This window comes from Neomonachus schauinslandi, chromosome X, assembly GCF_002201575.2.
Source record: "Neomonachus schauinslandi chromosome X, ASM220157v2, whole genome shotgun sequence".
Classification (NCBI taxonomy): domain Eukaryota; kingdom Metazoa; phylum Chordata; class Mammalia; order Carnivora; family Phocidae; genus Neomonachus; species Neomonachus schauinslandi.
Window position 1 is genome coordinate 25,161,262 of NC_058419.1, and position 13,155 is coordinate 25,174,416.

The window sequence follows — 13,155 nt, forward strand, 5'->3', positions numbered from 1 at the left end:
TTCAAAATCTTTGGGATGCAGCAAAGGCAATCCTATGAGGAAAGTATATAGCAATACCTTTCTCAAGAAACAAGAAAGGTCACAAATACACAACCTACCCTACACCTGAAGGAGCCGGAGAAAGAAGAGCAAATAAAGCCTAAACCGAGCAGGAGAAAAGAAATAATAATGATCAGAGCAGAAATCAATGAAATAGAAACCAAAAGAACAGTAGAACAGATCAATGAAACTAGGAGCTCGTTCTTTGAAAGAATTAACAAGATTGATAAACCCATGCCAGACTTATCAAAAAGAAAAGAGAAATGACCCAAATAAGTAAAATCATGAATGAAAGAGGAGAGATCACAACCAACACCAAAGAAATACAATTATAAGAACATATCATGAGCAAGTACATGCCAACAAATTAGATAATCTGGAAGAAATGGATGCATTCCTAGAGATGTATAAACTACCACACTGAATCAGGAAGAAATAGAAAACCTAAACTGACCTATAACCACTAAGAAAATTTAAAAAATCTCCCAACAAACAAAAGCCCAGGGCCAGATGGCTTCCCAGGGGAATTCTACCAAACATTTAAAGAAGAATTAATACCTATTCTTCTGAAACTGTTCCAAAAAATAGAAATGGAAGGAAAATTTCCAAACTCGTTTTATGAGGCCACCATTACCTTCATCCCCAAACCAGACAAGACCCCAACGAGAAGCAGAATTACAGACCAATATCCCTGATAAACATGGTTGTAAAAATTCTCATCAAAATACTAGCCAATAGGATCCAACAGTACATTAAAAGGATTATTCACCATGACCAAATGGGATTTATTCCTGGGCTGCAAGGTTGGTTCAACCCCTGCAAATCAATCAATGTGATACAATACATTAATAAAAGAAAGAACAAGAACCATACGATCCTCCCAATAGATGCAGAAAAAGCATTTGACAAAGTACAGCATCCTTTCTTGATCAAAACTCTTCAGAGTATAGGGATCGAGGGTACATACCTCAATATCATAAAAGCCATCTATGAAAAACCCACAGCAAATATCATTCTCAATGGGGAAAAACTGAGAGCTTTCCCCCTAAGGTCAGGAAACAGCAGGGATGTCCACTATCAACACTGCTATTCAACATAGTATTGGAAGTCTTAGCCACAGCAATCAGACAACAATAAGAAATAAAAGGCATCCGAATTGGCAATGAAGAAGTCAAACTCTCACTCTTTCCAGATGATATGATACTTTATGTGGAAAACCCAAAAGACTCCACCCCAAAACTGCTAGAACTCATACAGGAATTCAGTAAAGTGGCAGGATATAAAATCAATGCATAGAAATCAGTGGCATTCCTATGCAACAACAAGATAGAAGAAAGAGAAATTAAGGAGTCAATCCCATTTACAACTGCGCCCAAAACCATAAGATACCTAGGAATAAATCTAACCAAAGAGGCAAAGAATCTGTACTCAGAAAACTATAAAATACTCATGAAAGAAACTGAGGAAGACACAAAGAAATGGAAAAACGTTCCATGCTCATGGATTGGAAGAACAAATATTGTGAAAATGTCTATGCTACCTAGAGCAATCTACACATTTAATGCAATCCCTATCAAAATACCATCAACTTTTTTCAAAGAAATGGAACAAATAATCCTAAAATTTGTATGGAACCAGAAAACACCCCGAATAACCAGAGGAATGTTGAAAAAGAAAAGCAAAGCTGGTGGCATCAGAATTCTGGATTTCAAGCTCTATTACAAAGCTGTAATTAAGACAGTATGGTACTGGCACAAAAACAGACACATAAATCAATGGAACAGAATAGGGAGCCCAGAAATGGATACTCAACTCTATGGTCAACTAATCTTCGACAAGGCAGGAAAGAATGTCCAATGGAAAAAAGTCTCTTCAACAAATGGTGTTGGGAAAATTGGACAGTCACATGCAGAAGAATGAAACTGGACCATTTCCTTACACCACACACAAAAATAGACTCAAAATGGATGAAAGACCTCAATGTGAGACAGGAGTCTATCAAAATCCTAAAGGAGAACACAGGCAGCAACCTTTTCGACCTCAGCCGCAGCAACTTCTTCCTAGAAACATCACCAAAGGCAAGGGAAGCAAGGGCAAAAATGAACTATTGGGACTTCATCAAGATAAAAAGCTTTTGCACAGCAAAAGAAACAGTCAACAAAACCAAAAGACAACCGACAGAATGGGAGAAGATATTTGCAAATGACATATCAGATAAAGGGCTAGTATCCAAGATCTATAAAGAACTTATCAAATTCAACACCCAAAGAACAAATGATCCAATCAAGAAATAGGCAGAAGACATGAACAGACATTTTCCCAAAGAAGACATCCAAATGGCCAACAGACACATGAAAAAGTGCTCAGCATCACTTGGCATCAGGGAAATCCAAATCAAAACCTCAATGAGATACCACCCCACACCAGTCAGAATGGCTAAAATTAACAAGTCAGGAAATGACAGATGTTGGTGGGGATGAGGAGAAAGGGGAATCCTGCTACGCTGTTGGTGGGAATGGAAGTTGGTGCAGCCACTCTGGAAAACAGTATGGAGGTTCCTCAAAATTTGAAAATGGAGCTACCATACGACCCAGCAATTGAACTACTGGGTATTTACCCCAAAGACACAAATGTAGGGATCTGAAGGGGTATGTGCACCCCAATGTTTATAGCAGCAATGTCCACAATATCCAAACTATGGAAAGAGCCAAGATGTCCATCGACAGATGAATGGATAAAGAAGAGGTGGTATATATATACAATGGACTATTATGCAGCCATCAAAAGGAATGAAATCTTGCCATTTGCAATGACGCGGATAGAACTGGAGAGTATTATGCTGAGCGAAATAAGTCAATTAGAGAAAGACATGTATCATATGACCTCACTGATATGAGGAATTCTTAATCTCAGGAAACAAACTGAGGGTTGCTGGAGTGGGGGGGGTGGGAGGCATGGGGTGGCTGGGTGATAGACATTGGGTAGGGTATGTGCTATGGTGAGTGCTGTGAATTGTGTAAGCCTGATGAATCACAGACCTATACCTCTGAAGCAAATAATACATTATAGGTCAAAAAAAGAAGATAGTAGGAAGGGAAAAATGGAGGGGAGGAAATTGGAGGGAGAGACATACCAAGAGAGACTATGGACTCTGAGAAACAAACTGAGGGTCCTAGAGGGGAGGGGGTATGGGGGATGGGTTAGCCTGGTGATAGATATTAAAGATGGTACTTATTGAATGGAGCACTGGGTGTTATACGCAAACCATGAATCATGGAACACTACATCAAAAACTAATGATGTATGGTGATTAACATAACATAATAAAATTTTAAAAAGCAAAAAAAAAAAAAACATGCTACTAAGCAACTAGTGGGTCAACCAAGACATCAAAGAGGAAATTTAAAAATATATGGAAACAAATGAAAATGATAACACAACAGTCCAACACCTCTGGGAAGCAGTAAAGCGGTCCTAATAGGGAAGTACATAGCAATACAGACCTACTTAAAGATGCAAGAAAAATCTCAAGCAACCTAAATGTACACCTAAAGGAGCTAGAAAAAGAACAACAACAAAAAATGCCTAAACACTCAGAAGGAAGGAAATAAGATTAGAACAGAAATAAATGATATAGAAACTAAAACAATAGAACAGATCAACAAAACCAGGAGCTGGTTCTTTGACAAAAATCTATATAATTGATAAGCCTCTAGCCATACTTAGTAAAAAGAAAATAGATAGGTCTCAAATAAGTAAAATCACAAATGACAGAGGAAAAATTACAACCAACACCACATTAATACAAATAATTGTAAGATAATATTATGAAAAATATATGCCAACAAATTGAACAACCTGGAAGAAATTGAAAAATTCCTACAAACATATAAACTACCAAAACCGAAACAGAAAGAAATAGAAAACTTGACCAGACACTAACCAGCAAAAGAATTTGATCAGTAATCAAAAACCTCCCAACAAACAAAAGTCCAGGGCCAGATGGCTTCCCAGGGGAATTCTACCAAACATTTAAAGAAGAATTAATAGCTATTCCAAAAATTAGAAATGGTAGGAAAACTTCCAAATTCATTAAATGAGTCCAGCATTACCCTGATACCAAAACCAGACAAAGATTCCACTAAAAAAGAGGACTATGGGCTAATATCCCTGATGAACATGGGTGCAAAAATTCTCAATAAAATACTAGCGTACTGACTCCAACAATACACTAAAAAACTGATTCACCATGATCAAGTGGGATTTATTTCTGAGTTGCAAGGGTGGTTAAATATTCACGAAACAATTAATTTGATACACTACATTAATAAAAGAAAGAATAAGAACCATATGATCATTTCAATAGATGCAAAAAAAGCACTTGACAAAGTACAACATCCATTTATGATAAAAACCCTTAACAAAGTAGGGATAGAGGGAACATACCTCAACATCATAAAGGCCATGTATGAAAAACCCACAGGTAATATCATCCTCAGTGGGGAAAACCTGAGAGCTTCTCCTCTATGGTCAGGAACAAGAGAGGGATGTCCAATCTCACCACTGTTATTTAACACAGCACTAGAAATCCTAGCCACAGCTATCAGACAACAGGAAGAAATAAAATACATCTAAATTGGACCAGAAGAAGTAAAATTTTCACTATTCACAGATGACATGATATTCTATATAGAAAACACCAAGGTCTCCACCAAAAAGCTGCTAGAACTGATAAACAAATCCAGTAAAGTTGAAGGACACAAAACCAACATACAGAAATCCGTTGCATTTCTATACACCAATAATGAAGCAGCAGAAAGAGAAATCAAGGAATTGATCTACTTACAAATGCACTAAGAACAATAAGATACCTAGGAATAAAACTACTCAAAGAGGTGAAAGGCCTGTACCCTGAAAACTATAAAACAATGATGAAAGAAATTAAAGATGACACAAAGAAGTGGAAAGACATTCCATGCTCATGGATTGGAAGAACAAATATTATTAAAATGTCTATACTACCCAAAGCAATATGTACATTTAATGCAATCCCTATCAAAATACCACCAGCATTTTTCACAGAAGTAGAGCAAACAATCCCAAAATGTGTATGGAACTTCAAAGACCCTGAATAGCCAAAGCAACCTTGAAAATGAAAAGCAAAGCTGGAGGCATCACAATTCCAGACTTCAAATTATATTACGAAGCTTTTTTGACCAAGACAGTACGGTACTGGCACAAAAACAGGTACATAGATCAACAGAACAGAATAGAAAACCCAGAAATGAACCCACAACTTATGGTCAATTAATCTTCAACAAAGAAGGAAAGAATATCCAATGGGAAAAAGACAGTCTCTTCAACAAATGGTGCTGGAAAAACTGGACAGCAACATGCAAAAGAATGAAACTGGACCACTTTCTTACACCATACACAAAAATAAATTCAAAATGGATTAAAGACTTTAATGTTAGACATGAAACCATAAAAATCCTAGAGGAGAATAAAGATAGTAACCTCTTTGACATTATCCATAGCAACTTGTTACTAGATATGTCTCCTGAGGTAAGGGATACAAAAGCAAAAATAAATTATTGGAACTTAATAAAAATAAAAATCTTCTGCACAGCAAAGGAAATAATCAAGAAAACTAAAGGCAACTTTCAGAATGGGAGAACATATTTGCAAATGACATATCTGATAACGGCTTAGTATCCAAACTTTATAACCTATAAAACTCAACACCCATATATTGAATAATCTAATTAAAAATGGGCAGAGGACATGAATAGACATATTTCCAAAGACAACATACAGATGGCCAACAGACATGTGAAAAAATGCTCAATGTCACTGATTATTAGGGAAATGCAAATCAAAACTACAATGAGATATCACCTCACACCTGTCAGAATGGCTAAAATCAACACAAGAAACGACAGGTGTTGGCAAGGATGTTGAGATGCGGGAGCCCCCTGCACTGTTCATGGGAATGCAAACTGGTGCAGCCACTCTGGAAAACATTATGGAGATGCCTCGGAAAGTTAAAAATAGAACTACTCTAGGATTCAGCAATTGCACTGCGAGATATTTACCCAAAGAGTTAAAAAATACTTATTCAAAGGGATACATGCACCCTGATGTTTATAGCAATATTATCTACAATTGCCAAATTATGGAAACAGCCCAAGTGTCCATTGACTGCTGAACTGGATAAAGATGAAGTGGGATATATATATACAATGGAATATTAGCCATAAAAGAATGAAATATTGCCATTTGTAATGACATGGATGGAGCTATAGAGTATTATGCTAAGCAAAATGTCAGTCAAAGAAACAGAAATATCATATGATTTCACTTATGTGGAATTTAAGAAACAAAGCAAATGAGCAAAGGGAAAGAGAGAGAAACAAACCAAAAAACAGACTCTTAACTATAGAGAACAAACTGATGTTTACCAGAGCAGAGGTGGGTGGGGGGATGAGTTAAATAGGTGATGGGGATTAAGAAGTGCACCTATTGTGATGATCACCAGGTGTTTATGGAAGTGTTGAATCACTATAGTGTATACCTGAAACTAATATTACACTGTATGTTAACTAACAGGAATTTAAATAAAACCTTAAAATATTAAAGAAGTTTATGGGTTAGTTTATGAGAGGACCTAGCATTTGAATACAGAAATGTGCAGCATAATTGTTTGACATAAATTCAGTTTCCTTTTGGAAGAGATTTTCTGCTTTGAACCTTTTTTCTCTTTTTTTCTCACCCTTGGCACTACTGACATTTTGCACTGGGTAATTCTCTGTTCTGTGGGGATGTCCTGTGCATTTTAGGATGTTTAGCATCATGCTTGGCCTCTGTTCAGTAAATGCTAGTAGCACCTTCCTTCCCCAGTCATGACAACTAAAAATTCCTCCAGAAATTGCCAAAAGGAATATCCCTTCTGGGAGAAAAGCACCTTCTGCTGAAAGCCACAGGTTTAAAATAACACAAATAGAGAAAAAGAGAGCAGATAATCATTCTTCAGTGCAGCTTTATTCTGCTCAGAAAAAAAGGCAAAACCATGGACATTGCTTTTCTGAGCAACTTGAGGATTACAGTTGCCCACTGAATGAAGAATTTTGAATACATAATTATATACATAGTTTACTTTCATTAACTTTTCATTGAAATTCAATGTATTTGATTAAGTATCATGTAAATAATAAAACCATGAAAAATATGAGGAAATCACCGTGTATTTGCTGCTTTAAAGTGATTACTGTTATAAATAATATACTCAATTGTGGTTTTACATTGCAGAGATTTCCCCACCTTGTGGCTTGTGAGTTGGATTCTATGCTTGGCCTATGAAGCTATTTTCTCACTAGATTAAATATTGTGAAATAAAAAGAAAATATGTAAATATAATATGCCCCAAAGCAAAAAAAATTAATTTTCAACACAGATGGGTTTCAGGAGGTTTAATGCCAAAGATTTTAAAAGTCTTGTGCCAGGGGGTACTTTGTTTGTAACTGAGATAAAATATTTCCTGTATTATCCTCACAGAATGATGAGTTTCATCCCCAAAGCAGACATTTAAAGGGTCATTTGCAATAAAGTGAAAAGCATTAAATATCTGATTCCCTTAGTCCCAACAGTACCATTAACTCTATCTGTTCTACCCCCCAAAATGGAAAAAGATGAATGATGTAGGAAAGTGGGTAAAATACTTTATGATGTATTTTTTTCCCAAAGAGAAATTAATCGCAAAAGGATAATCCCAAAGTTTTTATTCAATGACAACCTTATATGTAGTCAATGGGAGTTGAAACTAAATAAGCACAAGTTTAATTCCCATTCCATTTGGTGAACTGACACCAATGAAGTCTTCCACATTTAGCCAAGAAAATCTGATTATCATCACATGCATTTCTTTGCAGCATTCCTTTGTCAGTAAATAAACATTGCAGTGTATGGAGGGCTTAGGTTACCTATTAAATAATGGATCTAGTCATAGCCTTCAAAGAGCTATAGTCTGTAAAAGGTAGTTGGGATGGAGATACAAAGAACTTCTGGAAACACATATTTATGCTTTTGTTCCTTCTGAACATACAACATGCACTTAATCAATGTTGAATGAAACTAAACTGAGAAAAGTTACATGAATTAAAAAACAGACTGCATAGTTCTAGGAAGATGTACACTCATATAAAAGAAAGCAGCAAATGACCTCAAATTCTTAAAATCCTGCTTAGGAATGCTTCAGGAAATTCCAAGAAATTCCAGTTCATTTTTCAAAATGTGTGGCTTGGGTTCAGACAAGTTGAGAAAGAATCATATTTGTAACCACAATACATCTCAGAATTTCTGCAAGTGTCCATTATTCTCATAAATTCACTTGGATTTGTCCCTATTTTGGTTTAAAAAAAAAAAAGCTTGCTCCAAAGAAACAATTTATTCTTGAATGTAAATCCCAAGGCATACCTCTAGTTGTGGCTTTGTCATTGGTTCAGATGACTCTCAATGTAAATATTCCTCTATAATTTAATTTGTAGTTAGACTTACATAGACAAATTTTGGGGGAGCTATTTCTTTTTTTTTTTTTAAGATTTTATTTATTTTTTTGAGAGAGAGAATGAGAGAGCACATGAGAGGGGGGAGGGTCAGAGGGAGAAGCAGGCTCCCTGCCGAGCAGGGAGCCCGATGCGGGACTCGATCCTGGGACTCCAGGATCATGACCTGAGCCGAAGGCAGTCGCCTAACCAACTGAGCCACCCAGGCGCCCCGGGGGAGCTATTTCTTCATAAATGTTCAACATCTCCACTGTGGCAATATGGCTAATCTTGGAGACTCATTTCCAAATGAGAAAATATGAAAGAAGAGAGTTTATGGCTATACTCAAAGGCCCAAAGTACACCTTGTAAGAAGTTGCTTTGAAGGTTATATTTTCTTCTCCTTAGTAAAAGAATAATACCCTTCAGGAAGAATGAAGGGGGGGAATCGGAGGGGGAGACAAACCATAACAGACTATGGACTCTGAGAAACAAACAGGGTTCTAGAGGGGAGGGGGTGGGGGGGATGGGTGGCCTGGTGATGGGTATTAAAGAGGGCACGTACTGCATGGAGCACTGGGTGTTATATGCAAACAATGAATCATGGAACACCACATCAAAAACTAATGATGTAATGTATGGTGATTAACATAACATAATAATAATAAAAAAAGAATAATACCCTTCAGATTTTGAATGATCCTGACATGCTTAAGCCCCCTTATCCTTAGTCTAAATAAAGGTTTATTATTTTGTTACTACACAGTTCCCCAAAAATCTGATGTAATGATATTTAGCACTGAAATTGTTATGCATACATAATTGTTTGTAAATCTAGATATGTTATGACAAGATACACTCATTTATTTTGGGTGGATGTAATCTCAGACATAAAAAATACTCTAAATAAAAGTTATCTCAACTCAAACAAAAAAGCTAACTTTGTATTCTCTCTATGGAAAAAATGCCATCATATCGATGAATGACAAGTAGCACTAGCAATGTAAAATTATTAAATGATAAAAACTACTTCTTATTACCAAAAGTACATTTCAAATGCTGTACAAAATGATGTGATAAGCACTGGGTGTTATATGCAACTGATGAATTATTGAACTCTACATCTGAAACTAATGATGTACTATATGTTGGTTAATTGAATTTAAATAAAAAATATTCATGTTGTGAATAAAACCTTTTATAAAATAGTATGTTTCCTTTTTCACAATGGATTTGTTGCCAGAACACAGGTGTCATGTAAACTACCACTACACCTAAACCAAAATGGGAAAGAAAAAGACTCATATCAATGTTGTCATCACTGGACATGTAGATTTGAACAAGTCTATCACTACTGGTCATCTGATCTACAAATGTGGTGGGATCGACAAAAAGACTATTGTAAAATTTGAGAAGGAGACTGCTGAGATGGAAAGGGCCCCTTCAAGTATGCCTGGGTTTTAGATAAACTGAAAATTGAATGTGAACATGGTATCATCATTGATACCTCCCTGTGGAGATTTGAGAACAGCAAGTATTTTGTGACCATCATTGATGCCTCAGGACACAGAGACATTATCAAAAACATGATTACAGGCACATCTCAGACTGACTTTGATGCCCTGATCATTGCTGCTGGTGTTGTGAATTTGAAGCAGGTATCTCCAAGAATGGGAAGACCCATGACCATGCCCTTCTGGCTTACACACTGGGTGTGAAACAACTAATTATTGGTGTTAACAGAATGGATTCCACTGAACCACCCTACAGCTAGAAGAGATATAAGGAAATTGTTAAGGAAGTCAGTACAGTACCTACATTAAGAAAATTGGCTACAACCTTGACACAGTAGCATCTGTGCTAATTTCTGGTTGGAATGGTGACAACATGCTGGAGACAAATACTAACATGCCTTGGTTCTAGGGATGGAAAGTCACCCGTAAAGATGGCAAAGCCAGTGGAACCATGCTGCTTGAAGCTCTGGATTGTATTCTGCCATCAACTCATCCAACTGACAAGCCCTTATGTCTGCCCCTCCAGGACATCTACAAAATTGGTGATATTGGTACCGTCCCTCTGGGTTGATTGGAGACTGGTGTTCTTAAACCCAGCATGGTGGTCACCTTTGCTCCAGTCAGTGTTACAACTGTAGTCAAGTGTGTTGAAAGGCACCATGAAGCTTGAGAGAGGCTATTCCTGGGGACAATGTATGCTTCAATGACAAGAACCTATCTGTCAAAGATGTTCATTGTGGTAATGCGGCTGGTGACAGCAAAAATGACCCACCGATGGAAGCATCCGGCTTCACAGCTCAGGTGATTATCCTGAACCATCCAGGCCAAATCAGTGCTGGATATGTACCTGTGCTGGACTGTCACACAACTCACATTGCTTACAAGTTTGCTGAGATGAAGGAGAAGGTTGATCATCGTTCTGGAAAAAAGCTGGAAGATGGCCCCACGTTCTTGAAATCTGAGTGATGCTGCCATCATTGATATGGTTCCTGGCAAGGTCTATGTGTGTTGAGAGCTTCTCTGACTATCCTACTCTGGGCCATTTTGCTGTTTGTGATATGAGACAGGTGGTTGTTGTGGGTGTCATCAAAGCAGTGGACAAGAAGGCAGCTGGAACTGGCAAGGTCACCAAGCCTGCCCAGAAAGCTCAGAAGGCTAAATGAATATTATCCCCAATACCTGCCACTGCAGTCTTAATCAGTGGTGGAAGAATGGTCTCATAACTATTTGTGTCAAATGATCATTAAATTTAATAGTAAAAGACTGGTTAATGGGTGCATTGCATCGTAAAATCTTCAAAAGGAAAGGAGAATGTTTGTCGACCATTTGTTTTGTGTATGTGTGTGTGTGTGTCAGTTTTAAGTTATTATTTTTTAAAATCAGTACTTTTTTAATGGAAACAACCAAAAATCTGTCACAGAATTTTGAGACCCATTAAAACAAATGTTTAATGAGAAAAATAAAAATAAAATAGAATAGAATAAAATAATACATGTTTTTATACTATCTTCAGAGAACATAATCATGGAAATTTACATTTTAAGTGACATAAGAAATAGACTGAATGCACCATAATTATATTACTCAGTTTACTGACACCAGAAATGTTTGTTTTTTTTACTTAAACTTAAGGTTCATATTTAAAATACATATAATAAAGTCTATACTGTCCAATATGGTAGCCACAAGTCACATGTCCTTTATATTTACATTTAAATTAATCAAAATGAATAAAATTTAAAATTTAGTTTTTCCATCATACTAGCTGCTTTTTTAGTGCTCAGTTGCCATATACTCATCATTACAAAAAATGTTGTCAATTCTGCTATGTATAGTAGAGATAGTGATATGAGAAATATATGTATCTTGAAAATGTTTAAGGATTTTGAGAGAATTTATATTTTTCCCACTTGTAGACCACTTGACCTTCAGAGGAAAGGCAATTCTAATTTCTAAATTCTGACCAGTTCTATATGATTATACAACACCTCCATCAATCATTCTAATTAGAACCAGGAAATATTAAATTAAGACTTTTCTACTTCATGCACTTTTGAAAATAGCTTTCCTAATTTCATTGACCAGCTATCCACCAAACTGATGACAAGGCTGAAGAGTACAAAGAGAAGATTATTATATATAATTTTACTGATTGCTTCCATTATAATAATTATATTCTACTTAGTTTTAAATTCATTTAAAAACTTAGGGGTAAGGATGGTATATCAGTCAGGATTCTCCAGAAAAACTTAATAGGGAAATATATATATATATCATATATAAAATATATGATTTATTTCTAAGGAATTGGCTTATACAATTGTAGGAACTGGCAAGTATGAAAACTATCAGGCAGGCCAGCTGATTAGAAACTCAAGTGAGAGTTAATTCTGCAATCGTGAGGCAGAATTTCTTTTTCTCCATAAAACCTGTTTTTGCTTTTAAGGCCTTAAACTGATTGGGTGAGATCTATATTATCAAGGGTAATCTCCTTTAATTAAAGTCACCTGATTATACCTATTAACCACATAGGAAAAATACCTTCACAGCAAAACCTAGATTAGTGTTTGACTAAATAACTGGGCCTAGCCAAACTAACACAAAATTAACCATCACAGATGGTGATGAGATCATATAAATGGGACTGGGGTGAGAGGGAGGTCTCTTCTCATGGCCAGAATGTGCCCAGGCTCCTGTAAGAATTCCTATTTACTACTTCAAACATGGGTGGAATACTAAACAACCCGTTATGATAATAATCTAGACAAGAGGTTCTCATCAATGTGATTAAATGGATAAATTTCAAGGATCTCCTTTCTTTGCACTGGTGGATTTGTGAATTATCTGCAGTTTTCTGCCTTTTTCCTGAGGACTGTTTCCAGAAGAGCATGAGTTTTTTTCCTTTGTCAAAACTCAGTGAAAATATCCTGCCCTCTCTTCTCCCAACTTGACACTTTATCCTACATCATTGACTTTCTTTTTCTCAATCTCCTTCCTTTTTCTCTATTGTTCTAACCTCAATTTATTTCAAAAACTTAAATACAGATCTAATTGATGAATAA

The 13,155-nt window shown here is 36.3% G+C and overlaps 1 pseudogene; it reads left to right on the plus strand.

Annotated features, from left to right (window-relative positions):
• Positions 1–9,863: 9,863 nt before the first annotated feature.
• LOC110576175 lies at positions 9,864–11,271 on the plus strand (annotated as a pseudogene).
• The last annotated feature ends 1,884 nt before the right edge of the window (positions 11,272–13,155 follow it).